Source organism: Microcebus murinus, chromosome 10, assembly GCF_040939455.1.
Source record: "Microcebus murinus isolate Inina chromosome 10, M.murinus_Inina_mat1.0, whole genome shotgun sequence".
NCBI classification, from domain to species: domain Eukaryota; kingdom Metazoa; phylum Chordata; class Mammalia; order Primates; family Cheirogaleidae; genus Microcebus; species Microcebus murinus.
Window position 1 is genome coordinate 48,439,706 of NC_134113.1, and position 15,548 is coordinate 48,455,253.

Consider the following 15,548-nt stretch of genomic DNA (forward strand, 5'->3'; position numbering starts at 1 on the left):
CCTCAAACTCCTGGGCTCAAGCGATCCTCCTGCCTCAGCCTCCCAAGTAGCTGGGACTGCAGGCATGTGCCACCAAGCCCGGCTAATTTTTTTTTTTTTATAAATATATATATATATCAGTTGGCCAATTAATTTCTTTGTATTTATAGTAGAGATGGGGTCTCGCTCTTGCTCAGGCTGGTTTCGAACTCCTGACCTCGAGCAATCCACCCGCCTCGGCCTCCCAGAGAGCTAGGATTACAGGCATGAGCCACTGTGCCCAGCCCTGTTTCAGCTTCTTGAGTAGCTAGGACTACAAGCATGTACCACCATGCCAAGCTAATTTTTTTCTCTATTTTTAGTTACACAGCTAATTTTTTTTCTATTTTTAATAGAGATGGAGTCTGACTTTTATATATTGATCTTTAATGATGTGATCTTGCCAAACATATTTATTAGTTCTAATACTTTTGGGGGAGGGGGGTTTCTTAAGATTTTCTACATATAGGATCATGTTGCCTACAAATAAAGACAATTTTGTTACTTCTTTTCCAGTCTGGATACTGTTAATTTTTTTTTCTTACTAGATTGCACCAGAGTTGGTCGAGCTACACCCTAGTTACCCATCAGGGAGTCTGGGCTTGTTCATAGGTGCTTCTGGAATAAAATGTTCAATTACAACTTGGGTCTCAGAGGTTAAGAATGGTACTAGCATCGCTAGTACAATGTTAAAGAGGTGAAAGCATAGATCTTTTCCTTATTCCCAATCTTGGGCAAGCCTTCAGTATTTATTTCACCATTATGTATGATGTTCGTTGTAGGTTTTTTGTGGATGCCTTTTATCAGGTTGAGGAAGTTACTTAATATTTCAAGTTTGCTGAAAGTTTTTATCATGAATGGGTGTTGGATATTGTTAAATTAAATGTTTTTCCTGTACATATTTTTAAAAATTGTTGTTTTTATCTTTTATTCTATTAAAATCATATGTTATATTAATTGAATTTTGGATGTTAAACCAACCTTGCACACTGGAATAAATCACATTTGGTCATGGTATATAATCTTTTTCATATTTTACTGGCTTTGGTTTGTTAGTATTTGGTTGAGGATTTTTGTGCTTATATTCATAGGGATATTGGTCTGTAGTTCTCTTGTGATGTTTTTGTCTGGCTTTGCTATTAGGGTAATACTGGCCTTAGGAATGAATTCAGAAGTGTTCCTTGCTCCTCCATTTTCTGGAAGAATCTGCATGGGATTGGTATAATTTTTTCCTTAAATATTTCAAAGAATTCACCAATGAAGTCATCCGAACCTGGCATTTTCTTTGTGGAAAGACTTTAAAAATATTAATTCAATTTCTTTCCTTGTTATAGGATGTGGCAGGCAAAATAATGCCCCTCTCCTCCCACAAGATACTCATATCTCAATCCCTTGAGCCAGGGAAGACAGCCATACATTGCTTGATGACTGGGATAAGTTCTGAGAAATGTGTCGTTAGGTGATTACATCATTGTGCAAACATCATAGAGTATATTTATGCAAACTTAGATGGTGAAGTATACTATATACCAAGGCTATGTGATGTACGCTAGTGCTCCTAGGCTATAAACCTATATAGCATGTTACTGTACTGAATACTGTAGACAATTGTAACACACTGGTAAGTATTTGTGTATCTAAACATCTCAACATAGAAAAGGTACAGTAGGCCGGGCGCGGTGGCTTACACCTGTAATCATAGCACTCTGGGAGGCTGAGGTGGGAGGATTGCTCGAGGTCAGGAGTTCCAAACCAGCCTGAGCAAGGGCGAGACCCTATCTCTACTGTAAAATAGAAAGAAATTAATTTGCCAACTAATATATATAGAAAAAGTTAGCCGGGCATGGTGGCACATGCCTGTAGTCCCAGCTACTTGGGAGGCTGAGGCAGCAGGATTGCTTGAGCCCAGGAGTTTGAGGTTGCTGTGAGCTAGGCTGACGCCATGGCACTTACTCTCACATGGGCAACAAAGCAAGACTCTGTCTGGAAAAAAAAAAAAAAGAAAAGGTACAGTAAAAATACGCTATTATAGTCTTATGGGACCACCATGGTATATGCAGTCCATCATTGATGGGAACAAAGTTCTGTGGTGCATGACTATATATTACTTTACATGGCAAAGGGGATTTTGGAGATGTGATTAAGGTAAAGACTTTGAGATAGAGAGAATATCCTGGATTATCCAGGTGGGCTCAATGTAATGACAAGGATTCTCAAAGGTGAGAAAGAGAGGAACAAGAGATCAGAGTGATACAATGTGCAAAGCACTTGACCTGGCATTTTCTGCTTGAAGATGGATGAAGGTGTCCATGAGCCAAGAAATGCAGGCATCCTCTAGAACAGGCGTTCTCAAACTACCGCTTGGGGGGAGGACATTTATCCAGCCCACCGGGTGTTTTTACCGCTGCTGCCACCTGTCCGGCTTGGCAGCCTACTCATCCCCCGGGCCCACAGTGCGCATGTGTGGAATGTGCACCACACTCTCCAACGGCCCTACAACGGTCTGAGGGACAGTTAACTGGCCCCCTGTTTAAAAAGTTTGAGGACCCCTGCTCTGGAAGCTGGAAAAGCCAAAGAAAGAAATGTAATTTTGCTGTCACCTTGATTTTAGCTGAGTGAGACTTACAACCTTTTAGAAGAAGGTTGAACTTCTAACTACTGTAAGATAATAAATTTGTTCTGTTTTAAGCCACTGAATTTGAGGTAGTTTATTACAGCAGCAATAGAAAATAGACCATTTATATTTTCTATTTCTTCTCTCATTGGTTTTGGTAGCTTGTATCTTTCAAGGAATTTGTCCATGTCATGTTTGTTTTTGCTCCCCCAAATACTTAAGTCAAATCCATTTCATCTTACTTGTCTAATTTGTTGGTGTAAAGTTGTTCATAGTTTTATCTAACAATCCTTTTTGTTATTACAAGGTCACTATTGATGTCTCTTTATTTTATTCTTTCTCTCTCCCTCTATGTCTTGATCAGTATATCTAAAGGTTTTTGAATTTTGTTGGACTTTTCCAAGAACTAACTTTTTTGTTATTTTTTCTATTCTTTTTCCATTTTCTATTTCATTGATTTCCACTCTGATTTTTATTTTTTTTTTTTCACCTCTGCTTATTTTGGTTAGTTTGCTCTTATGTTTTGGTTTCTTAAGGTAGAAGCATAGGTGTGTTTTTTTCCCTTGAAAGCCTCAATCTTCTTATCATAGGTTGTTGATTTGACACTTCTTATCTTTTCTAATACAGGTGTTTAAATCTATAAATTTGCCTCTAAGCATTGCTTAGCTACATCCATTAATTTTGATATGTTGAGTTTTTATCATTTAGCTCAAAATATTTGTTAATTTCCTTGATTTCTTCTTTGACGCATGAGTTATAGAGGAGTTTATGGTTTAATTTCCAAGGTATTTGTGAATTTCTCGTTTTCTTTTGCTGTTGCTTTTTAATTTAATATTGTTGTGGTTAGAGAACATGCTTTGCCTGATTTCTAGCCTTTTAAATTTTGTTTTATGGCCTAACATTTTGTTTATCTGGGGGAATGATACATGTGTGCTTGAAAAGAATATGTATTAAGCTGATTTTATATGGAGTGGTCTATTGATACCAGTTAGGCCGAGTTGGAAGGCAATATTGTTCAAGTCTTCTATATCCTTGCTGGTTTTTGTCTAATTGTTTATTTATTTTTGAGAATGGGTTATTGAAACATCTAACATTATTGTTGACGGGTCTATTTCTTTCTTCAATTCTGTCAGTTTTAGCTTTATGGTTTTTGGTCTCTGTTGTTAGGTATGTTTATATTTATAATAGTTGTATCTTCCTGATAACTTGACCTTACAATGTCCTTCTTTGTCTCTAGTAATATTTTTTGTCATAAAGTCTATTTTTCCTGGTATTACTATAGTCATTCCACCTCTTTTTTGGTTATTGTTTGCATGGTATATTTTTTCTATACATCTACTTTTGTCTTTGAATTTAAAGTTTGAATTTTGTAGGGAACATTGTATTGAATCTTGTTTTTAATCCAGTCTGACAATCTTTGAAATTTAATTGGAGTGTTTAATTCATTCATATTTTATTTTCATTGATTTTTCTGTTTTTTCTACTTTCTGCTTATGTTCTGATCCTTATTATTTACTTCCTTCTGCTAACTCTGGGTTTAGTTTGCATTCACATTTAATATTATTACAGGTATGGTTGGATTTACATCTGCCATATTGATATTCATTTTCTGTATTAATCATGTGTTTTTTTTGCCCCTGTTTTTCCTTTACTGTCTTCTTTTGTATTATTTATTTATTTATTTTTTCGGAGACAGTCTTGCTTTGTTGCCCAGGCTAGAGTGAGTGCCATGGTGTCAGCCTAGCTCACAGCAACCTCAAACTCCTGGGCTCAAGCAATCCTCCTGCCTCAGCCTCCTGAGTAGCTGGGACTACAGGCATGCACCACTATGCCCGGCTAATTTTTTCTATATATGTTAGTTGGCCAATTAATTTCTTTCTATTTATAGTAGAGACAGGGTCTCCGCTCTTGCTCAGGCTGGTTTTGAACTCCTGACCTCGAGCAATCCGCCTACCTCACCTCGGCCTCCCAGAGTGCCAGGATTGCAGGCGTGAGCCACCACGCCCCGCCTTCTTTTGTATTAAATAGGTATTTTCTAGTGTACCACTTTAACTTCTCTGTTGGTTTTTTTGCTTTTTTTAAAAAATTATATTCTTAGTGGGAGATCTAGGGATTACCATGTATCTTAATTTATCATAATCAATTTCAGATTAATGTTTACTTAATTCCAGTAAAATACAGAAACTTTGCTATATTTATGCTTTTGTTGTCATTCATATTATATCTCTCTATATTATAAACTCAAAAATATACTGTTATAATTATTGCATAACAATTATATAATGTTACGGCTTTTAAAGAAGTTAAGAGAAGAAAGGAGAAAAAACATTTATATAGAGTCTTTGATTTTTTTTTCCTGGAAATTCATCATTTTTAGTACTGTTTTTCTTCCTGTGCATTTTAGTTACTATGTACGTCATTTCCTTCTTTCAACATACAGTTCTATTCTCTCCACTCTCCTTTGTGCTATCATTATCATATGTATTACGTATTAATGTAAACTCAACAATGTCATAATTCTTACATCATGCATTTATTTTAAATCAGTTGAAAAGAGAAAAATTTATATTTATACCACCTTTTATCATTACCTGCATAATTACCTTTACCAGCATTTTTTATTTCTTTGCATGGATTTTAGAAGCCATCTGGTATCATTTCCTTTCAGCTTGAAGAACTTCCTTTAATATTTCTTAATAGTTTCAGTGACATATAATTCACATAACCTACAATCCCCCAATGTAAGTGTACAATTCAATGGATTTTATAATATTCACAGATACTTGTAACCATTGTCACAATTTAGAATATTTTCATCACCTCAAAAAGAAACCGCATACCCTACAACCACTGCCCTTTCACCTTGCCCTCTCACAGCCCAAAGCAACCACTTGTCTACTTTATATGTGTATAAGTTTCTGTTTCTTTCTTTCTTTTTTTTTAATTTTATGCTCCACAGAAAAGTAATGTCTATAGATTTTCTTATTCTGGATTCTCATATGAATGGAATTATAAAGTGTGTGGTCTTTTGTGACTGGCTTCATTCACTTAGCATAATGCTTTCAAGGTTCATTTGTGTTTATAACATGTATTGTTTCATTCTTTTTTATAGATGAATATTCCATTGTATGGCCGGGCGCGGTGGCGCACGCCTGTAATCCTAGCACTCTGGGAGGCCGAGGCAGGCGTATTGCTTGAGGTCAGGAGTTCGAAACCAGCCTGAGCAAGAGCGAGACCTCGTCTCTACTATAAATAGAAATAAATTAATTGGCCAACTAACATATATATAGGGAAAATTAGCCAGGCATGGTGGCGCATGCCTGTAGTCCCAGCTACTCAGGAGGCTGAGGCAGTAGGATTGCTTGAGCCCAGGAGTTTGAGGTTGCTGTGAGCTAGGCTGACACCACGGCACTAACTCTAGCCTGGGCAACAAAGCGAGACTCTGTCTCAAAAAAAAAAAAATTCCATTGTATGATCACAGTTTGTTTATCCATTTGTCTGTTGATAAACATTTGTGTCACTTCCATCATTGACTATTATGAATAATGCTGTATAAACATTTATATATAAGTTTCCTTGTGAAAATATGTTTTCATTTCTTTTGGGTATAAACCTAAAAGTGGAATTGCTGGGTCATATAGAGATTCAGTTTAATTGTTTGAAGAACTGCCCGACTATTTTCCAAAATAGCTGTCCCATTTTACATTCCCACCAGCACTGTATGAGGGTTCTGATTTCTCCACGTTCTTGACAATGACAATTTCATTTTGCTCGTGATTTTATGCATCAGAAATTTAGGAAGGGCCTAAGTGAGAAGTTCTTGCTTTGGTTATCTCATGTGGTTGCATTTATATGTTGACTGAGGCTGTAGTCTTACCAAGACGCATCTGAGCTGGATGTCCAGGATGGTTCATTTATATTGCTGCCGGTTGATGCTGGCTGTTGACTAAAGGTCACCTAGCTGTTGACCAGGACATCTGCATGTGGCTTCTTCAGCATGGTGGTCTTCTTAGAGGGTGACTAGTTCCCTCAGAGTACATTTATTTTTATAAATATTTTAATGACTATATGTTTTAACATGTTTAAAGTTTTACTTATTTCTTTTTTGATCCAGTTTTTTTTTTCTTTTCTAATTGTCTTGGTCTTTTGTTATATTTCCATTTTGTCTATTCATTTTTAATAATTTTAATCATCCTTAGAATATAATTTACAATATTTTTATCTGTGTTTTTGGAAATCTAATCCCATTATTCATTTTGTCCACTGACTCTGGCACACGTAGATTGCTTTCTTACATGCTTTTTTTTTTAGACAGATTCTCGCTCTGTTGCCTGGGCTAGAGTGCTATGGCGTCAGCCTAGCAGCAACTTCAAACTCTTGGGCTCAAGTGATCCTCCTGCCTCAGCCTCCCAAGTTGCTGTGACTACAGGCATGCACCACCATGCCCGGCCAATTTTTTATATATATACTTTTAGTTGTCCAGCTAATTTCTTTCTATTTTTTTTTTTAGTAGAGATGGGGTCTCGCTCTTGCTTAGGCTGGTCTTGAACTCCTGAACTCAAATGATCCTCCAGCCTTGGCCTCCCAGAGTGCTAGGATTACACGCATGAGCCACCGCACCTGACCCACTCCTAATTTTTAAAGGTTCTAAAATAAAAATAATTTTGACCAAAATTTAAATTATGGGTTTGGATATATTTGAACTGCTGTCTTCACACAAATAGAGAAATTTATTTTATTTTTTTCATTACATTGCCTAGGCTGCACTTGAACTCCTGGGCTCAAGCAGTGCTCCTACTTAAGTCTCCTGAGTAGCTAGAACTACAGGTGGATGCCACCATGCCCCAAGAAATTTCATTTTAATATTCATCATAAAGCATAATGCCATGAAGTTATTCTTATTGCAATAAATAATGTGTTGTTAGAAAGCAAAATTATAACATTTTAACTATGTGTTAACTATGTGTTAGATTAAGTGCTTTATATTATTTATCTTTCTTTTAAACCTAGAAAGATATGTATTATTATTCATTTTTCTAAATGGAGACAATGAGGCTTAGAGAAGGGTTGATCTGGGAGTAAAATATTTCTGTTTAACTTCAAAGCCTAGACTTTAACAGCAAGCTGTTAGTGCTTTTATTTGATTTTTTTTTCTTGTTCTGTTTTTTTTAGCGAGACAGGGTCTCACTCTGTCACTAAGGCTGGGGTGTAGTGGCATGATAGAACTCCTGGGCTCAAGTGATCCTCCTGCCTCAGCCTCCTGAGTAGCTGGGACTACAGGCACATGCCACTTGCCTGGCTAGTTTTTCTTATTTTGGGGGGAAACAGGGTCTCGCTGTGTTGTCAAGTCTGGTCTTGAGCTCCTGCCCTCAAGTAATCCTTCAGCCTCAACCTCCCAAAATGCTGGAATTATAGGTGTGAACCACTGCCCCTGGCCTCTTGTATTTTTCAAATGCTATGCTAAAAATAGATATATCCAGGGCAGCTATAGGGTTCTTTTCACTGTAGTTACTTAAGGCCCCAAGCTGCTACCATCTTGAACATTGCTGATCACTGTATTAGAAGAGAAAGAAAACTCTAGGATGTCTTGCATCAACAATTAAATGCTCTGGTTCAGAAATAACACACATTTCTAATCACAACTCATTGGCCAGTGCTGATCACTTTCCCCACCCACTCAAAAGTAAGCCAGGAATTGCAATCCTTTTAGAGTCATGCACTGCATAATGACATTTTGGCAATGATGGACCACACATACCAAGGTGGTCCCATAAGATTATAATACTGCATTTTTACTGTACCTTTTCAATGTTTAGATATACAAATACCATGGTATTACAACTACTCACAGTATTCAGCTCAGGAACATGCTGTACAGGTTTGTAGCCTAGGAGCAATAGATATACCATATAGCTTAGGTATATAGTAGGATATATACCATTTAGGTTTATATAAGTAAACTCTTTGATGTTTGCATGATGACAACATTGCCTCAATGTATTTCTCAAGAATGTATTCCTTTCATTAAAGAATGCATGACTGGATATGCTTGGGAGGCAGAGATATATAGTGAGTTAAATATTTAATGACTATGAAATGGGTATCAATTTCAACTAATGGCTGGTGCCCTCCAAGGTCATGATATGATTTGAACAGTTCCAGACTTCACATCTAAAGAAACAGCACTCAGAAAAAGAAACATCATAATTCTTAACAGGAAGGAAATTTTCCCTAGAAGCCCTCAACAGACTTCTTTCACTTAGCATTGCCAAGAGGTGTATGTTCATTCTTCTTTTCATAGCTCATTGTTCTTTTCATCTCACATGTTCATTCTTCTTTTCATAGCTCACTGCAGCCTCCAACTCCTGGGCTCAAGTGATCCTCCTGTCTCAATCTCCCAAGTAGCTGGGACTGCAGTCATGTGCCACCACATCTGGCTCATGTGTCCCTTCTTAACCAATCATTGGCAAGAGGAATGGGATTATTATGGTTGGCTCAGCCCAATCGGGATCTACCTTCTAGAACCAGGGATTGGGTCACTTGCCCCTAAAGTTCATGGCTGTCTGAAGTTTGCATGAATGTTGGAAAAGATACTTTTCTGGCACTTTTTAGTAAGCTATATCCACAAAGGAGGGATTCTTTTATACTGTCAATAACTCAGGCAGTGAAACTAAAATGAGAAAGTAGGGCAATGGATGTAGGCAGGAAATCCATCTGATCTTTTACAAAGGGCAAACAAAGAGGCCTAGAATTGTCAACAAGGAATATTATACGATGCCATAAGGATTGGAATAAATAACTTCTAATATCCTATCCCCAAAGAATAGATCTAGCCATTTATAAATCCATTTCTAAATATCCATTTATAAATTTTGTTTATTATTGAAGAATTTTCATTTGCTACAAGGGTCTGTATATAACTGTATCCAGAATGACCTGACTTACCATACGACCTCTAAACTAGCTAAAGTTTATTGAGAATTTATTATACTATGTGCCAGACACATGTAGCTTGCTACTTGGATTGTATGATTTCATCTTTATAGTAATCATATGAGTTGGGTCATAATCAGTTCTCCCATTTTACAGATAAAAAAACTAAGGTTCAGTTCTGATATGTAATTTGACTAGGGTCACACAACTAGTAATTGTTGCAACCATTCTTAAACCAAAGCAATTTGGTTCCCAAGTTTGTGTTTTAAGCTATGTTAGTTATGCTTCCTCTACTAGTGATATTTGTTCGTGTAATTAAGAAAGAAGTGCTGGCCGGGCGCGGTGGCTCACGCCTGTAATCCTAGCACTCTGGGAGGCCGAGGCGGGCGGATTGCTCAAGGTCAGGAGTTCAAAACCAGCCTAAGCGAGACCCCGTCTCTACCATAAAAATAGAAAGAAATTAATTGGCCAACTAATATATATAATATAAAAAAAAAAAAATCAGCCGGGCATGGTGGCTCGTGCCTGTAGTCCCAGCTACTCGGGAGGCTGAGGCAGGAGGATTGCTTGAGCCCAGGAGTTTGAGGTTGCTGTGAGCTAGGCTGACGCCATGGCACTCACTCTAGCCTAGGCAAGAAAGCGAGACTCTGTCTCAAAAAAAAAAAAAAAAAAAAAAAAAGAAAGAAGTGCTTATTGCATTCCTACTTGATCAACACACAAGGCCCTGTCCTATGTTTTGGGGATTCAGCAATGAATGAAATCAATCCATGCCTTCATGAGTTTATATTCTAGTGGGGTAGTCAGATAAATAAAATAAATGATAATAGGGTATTAGAAGAAGATAAATGACATGGAGAAAATAAAATGCTTGTGTGTGATTCAATTTAAAATCACAAGGTGACATTTAAGCAAAATCTTGGCAGACAGAAAGAAAGCAGGAGGAATGGTCAAGCTGACAGCACAGTAACTGGGAAGGTTGAGGTGGGTGCTTGTCTAATGAATGTGAGAGACAGTAAGGAGGCCAGGGCTAGAGGGGATTGACCTAGGGGGTAAATTGTAGGTGATGAGATGTGAGAGATAATGCCCTTCTTTTGGCACTTTACATCTGGGTTTTTGTAAGAACTTTAGCTTTAACTCTGGGGAGGCTAAAGCCTTCTTTGAGTGGGAGGGTTATACCTGGCTTAGTTTCAATAGGATCCCTCTGGCTGCTCCATGGAAAGCAATGAGGAGGTAATTGTAGTATTAATAATTCTGGTGAGATGCTGGTGTCCTGGGCCAATGTGATAGCAGTGGATAAGTTCTATATATCTGAATATATTTTAAAGATAGACCTGCCATCTTGTAAGTTGGATATGGGATATAAGAAAAAGAGAAGAATCAAGGATCCCTCCCAAGAGTTTTTTTTTTTTTTTTTTTTTTGCCTGAGCTTAAGGATGGCATTAACATTATCAGAAATGGGAAAGGCTGTGGGCGTAGCTATTTTGGAAGATTAGAATTTCAATTGTGGACAGATAAATTTGAGATTTCATTAAACTTCCAAGTGGAGATTATTTTAAAAGTTTTAAAGAAGGCACTTAGGCATAATATGTTTGATCTTTTAAACGTTAACTTAAATTTGCTGGCCCTCTGAGAGAATATTTCCATCTTAGAAAAATCAGTAAGGAAGAGCAACTATAAAACAAATTGTTATTCTTATGTAGATAAAATAGAATCTAATCCACCTTCTCCTAATTAATAAGGCACTGTGGCGTCCTGGTAGCTCACGGTGATTGTATAGTGGTTAGTACTCTGTGTTGTGATATGGTAGTAATATAGTTTGAGTACTTATTGAGAGAAGCATCATAACATAGTGGTTTAAGTATGTTGATTCTAGAACCAGTTTGCCTAGGTTTAAATTCTTATTATGCTATATTTGCCCTGAAACTTTGGTTGAATTAAATTTACCTCTTGGTGCCTCAGTTCTATCATCTATATGATGATAAAAATAATACCTACCTAAAAGGGATTTGTTTATATTTGTAATGTGTTTAGAGCAGTGCCTAATACACAGTGCTAAGTATGTGGTACAATTGTCTTTCAGATAACCTGCTAAAAGTCTGTTTTACACTTGTACTGAATATACTCATAAGGCCCTGACAAAACTATACCATCCTTTTAAAAAAGGTTATGTGTTTCATATAAAGCCATGCATCCGCAAATATGTGCTGATGAAAAGTGCAATTCCCAGAAAGGAGTTACATAAACTCAGTTCTATAAATCTTTAATGCTTCTGGTCTGCTTGCTTCTACGTGCTAGATCTTAACTAAAATTATTAATTGGTTCTTTCTATCTATAATAGTACATAAGGATTCTTAAAATGTGGACCTTATAAAAGCAATTCTTTTAAAAAAATTGACAATGGCTAGCCCATTCTAGGGACTTAGGTCACATCTCTGACTACAATTGCTCATTGCTTCTTTAAGTAACAGTGCTTATCAAACTGCTTTCCAAGGAGGTTTTCACCTTTCCATATGTTCTGCAAATAGTCTGTAAAAATTATTGTAGGGAAATGATTTTTTTTGTTTGGTGCTGAATCTCTATTTTCTCTGTGCGACCTGCTTAGTGTCTCAGTATTCTGCCTTTGGCATGTTGACAGGAGGATTTTAAGGTGAAGATTCTTTTGACACGATAATTTTTATATTGGTTCTAAACTAAAAATAGATACCATATTGCATGGGTACTCCCTTAGTTTGTGTAGGTTGAGTGGGACTGATCCTACTCTTTATCTCTAGGAAAGGGACTGTGACACAAACCTGGCCAATTGGGGATTTTCTTAGGGCTTTTGCTGGAACCATTGGGAAAGTAGGGTTCTCTGTTGGGATTTCTAGCTTTAGAGATACTGGTGGTCATGTCTGCCACCACATGAAGAAAGCTTGTTGGGAAATGAAAGTAGTACAGAGGAAAGCAGTAGTAAGAGACAAAGAAAAATAGGTTTTTAATTACATTTTGAACTATTTCATCTATTTCTGATGCTGAATGAGTTATATGATCCAATAAATTTTCCTACTCCCTTTTAAAATCAGGCTTCCAGTCCTCTATAAATGATTGAACCTAAATCACTGATCTATGGCATATTCTGTGCAAAGCTTTCAAGCACTTCTCTTGGTGTGATAACCAAGGTTTTACTATTTAAGCATTTTAATACTTACATATTAATATTTCATGATCACTGTTGTGTAGACCATATATATACAGTTATAGCACATGAAATGACTTAACATGTAAAACTTAAAAATCTGTCCTATTATATGTCCAATTAGTCTTAACTGAATTTTGTGATAATTTGAAAATTATAATTGGTAGTTTCAGATAGGGCATCAAGTCAAAAGAGCAAATGAGTAATTAAATGATTGCAGAAGGAAAGAAAACATTACTTATATCCAGCAAGGGCATTCATTCTGTGCTTCATAAATACATTCACATTAGAAACCACCAAGTTTATTACAGGTCCACAGTCCCTGTTTCTGAAAGGGACAGAAAATCTGTCCTGAAGACAGATTTTTTTAAAGCCAAAGTTCTTCAGCTCCTTTAAGTTCCTTTTTTTTGGTCTGCTCCTTTTGGTCTCTATTGTATTGAAGATTTTCCTAAAATGTTTGTTGATGCTTATCTGTCCATATTTGAATGGGAAGCAAATAAAAGGCTTGATTAGAGTGTATTTCACCACCACTGCCTTGGGTATATCAACTTGGAGGACTTTATTACTGACGGAATTGGCTTTTTCTGTGGGCCCCCAAATGTCCAATGCTGTATGTCTTTTCTCCTGGGAGGGGTCCCTGCAATCGACTGTCTGAGGTGGGGAGTCTTATCTGATAGTATTCTGGATATAGGCTGGGGAAGGAGCCTACAGGTGTCATGGATTAGCATGATTGGGGACTAGGGGGTAGGGCTTGGTGGCCTAACTGCTCTTTACACAAAATTTTCAGCCAATTATGTTTGTACATTTTTTTGTGTGATAAAATATACATAAAATTTACCATTTTGCCCAATTTTAAGTGTAGAATTCAATGGCATTAAGTATCTTCACAATATTTCACAACATCAGCACTATCCATTTCCAGAACTTTTCATCAAGTAAAACAGAAACTCTGTACCCATTAAACAACTACACCCTCTTCCTACTTCCATCTGGGCCCTGGTAACCTCTATTTTATTTTATTTTATTATTTTTATTTTTATTTTTATTTTTTTTGAGACAGAGTCTCGCTTTGTTGTCCAGGCTAGAGTGAGTGCCATGGCGTCAGCCTAGCTCACAGCAACCTCAAACTCCTGGGCTCGAGCGATCCTTCTGCCTCAGCCTCCCGAGTAGCTGGGACTACAGGCATGCGCCACCATGCCCGGCTAGTTTTTTTTTTTTTTTTATATATATATCAGTTGGCCAATTAATTTCTTTCTATTTATAGTAGAGACGGGGTCTCGCTCTTGCTCAGGCTGGTTTTGAACTCCTGACCTTGAGCAATCCGCCCGCCTCGGCCTCCCAAGAGCTAGGATTACAGGCGTGAGCCACCGCGCCCGGCCTATTTTATTTTTTATCTCTATAAATTAATGTTGCCTATTCCAGGTGCCTCATATAAGTGGAATCAAACAATATTTGTCTTTTTGTGTTGTTTTAAACTTTTTGGTTTTCAAAATAACTCAGTAAATTGCAAAGGTCAACAGCTCTAAGTGGCAACATGGCCACAGGAACCTAAGTACATTTGTCAAAGAGTATACTCTTTTTTTTTTTTATTTTTATTTTTTTTTTGAGACAGAGTCTCGCTTTGTTGTCCAGGTTAGAGTGAGTGCCGTGGCGTCAGCCTAGCTCACAGCAACCTCAATCTCCTGGGCTCGAGCGATCCTTCTGCCTCAGCCTCCCGAGTAGCTGGGACTACAGGCATGCGCCACCATGCCCGGCTAATTTTTTATATATATATCAGTTGGCCAATTAATTTCTTTCTATTTATAGTAGAGACGGGGTCTCGCTCTTGCTCAGGCTGGTTTTGAACTCCTGACCTTGAGCAATCCGCCCGCCTCGGCCTCCCAAGAGCTAGGATTACAGGCGTGAGCCACCGCGCCCGGCCCAAAGAGTATACTCTTAATCACTAGAGTGAGCTTTTCTCCCCATCCATATATATATCCATATACAGCAAGTGTTTTATACTTGATACTATATCCAGAATATTTTCCATACGAAAATTCTTTGAAACATTTTAATGCTTTCCAGTAATCTATCATTTTGAATATATCATGCTTTAATTAGTTTGTTGTTGACATTTAATGATTTGTTTTGAATTTTAAATAATGTATCTCTTTGTCTACAAATACCTGCATTTCTGATTAGAAGCCTAGGATAAAACAGAATGTAATTTCTGGTTTAAAGAATAGAACATACTTACCATTTGACAATTATTGTTAAATAACCCTTCAGAAATGAGCCAATTTATAAAAGTATTAAGTCATTTTTATCAACACTGAAGTATGTTATTTTTCCTAAATAGGTAAAAAATAATGTATCCCTGGTTGTCACAGATTTCTTTAATAAGTAATAAAAATATTTTACTTTATTTACTATTTTTTTATATGTTCTGTTTATGTCACTAGTTCATTTTCTATTAGAGTCTGTGTTTTTAAGTATTCGTATAAAGTTTTATGTATAGTATTTTGTGGCAAATCTATTCCCAATTTTTTTCTTTGCTTTCAAATTTTTGTGGTATTTTTGACTAATGGGTAAACAGAAAGTCGAGTTCTGTACTCAGTCATTCTCTGTCTGGTTTGTTGAGATCTAAAAGATTCTTTGCTGGGGGTGCTTTTGCATTGTCATTGTAGTTTTCAAAGTAGAAATATTTTTATTGCTTTTAGTAATTAAAAAAGTAATAAATGAATGCTCTTCTAACAAAGTATTCAAACAGTATATAAATATACAAAGTAGAAAATTAAAGGCTCCATAATCTCATTTTCATGTAACCAC

At 36.8% G+C, this 15,548-nt stretch overlaps 1 protein-coding gene across 1 annotated transcript in view; it reads left to right on the top strand.

Moving 5' to 3' along the window:
• Nucleotides 1-15,548, top strand: part of PPHLN1 (periphilin 1) — a 187,887-nt gene that overhangs the window by 40,117 nt on the left and 132,222 nt on the right. The window lies entirely within an intron of this gene.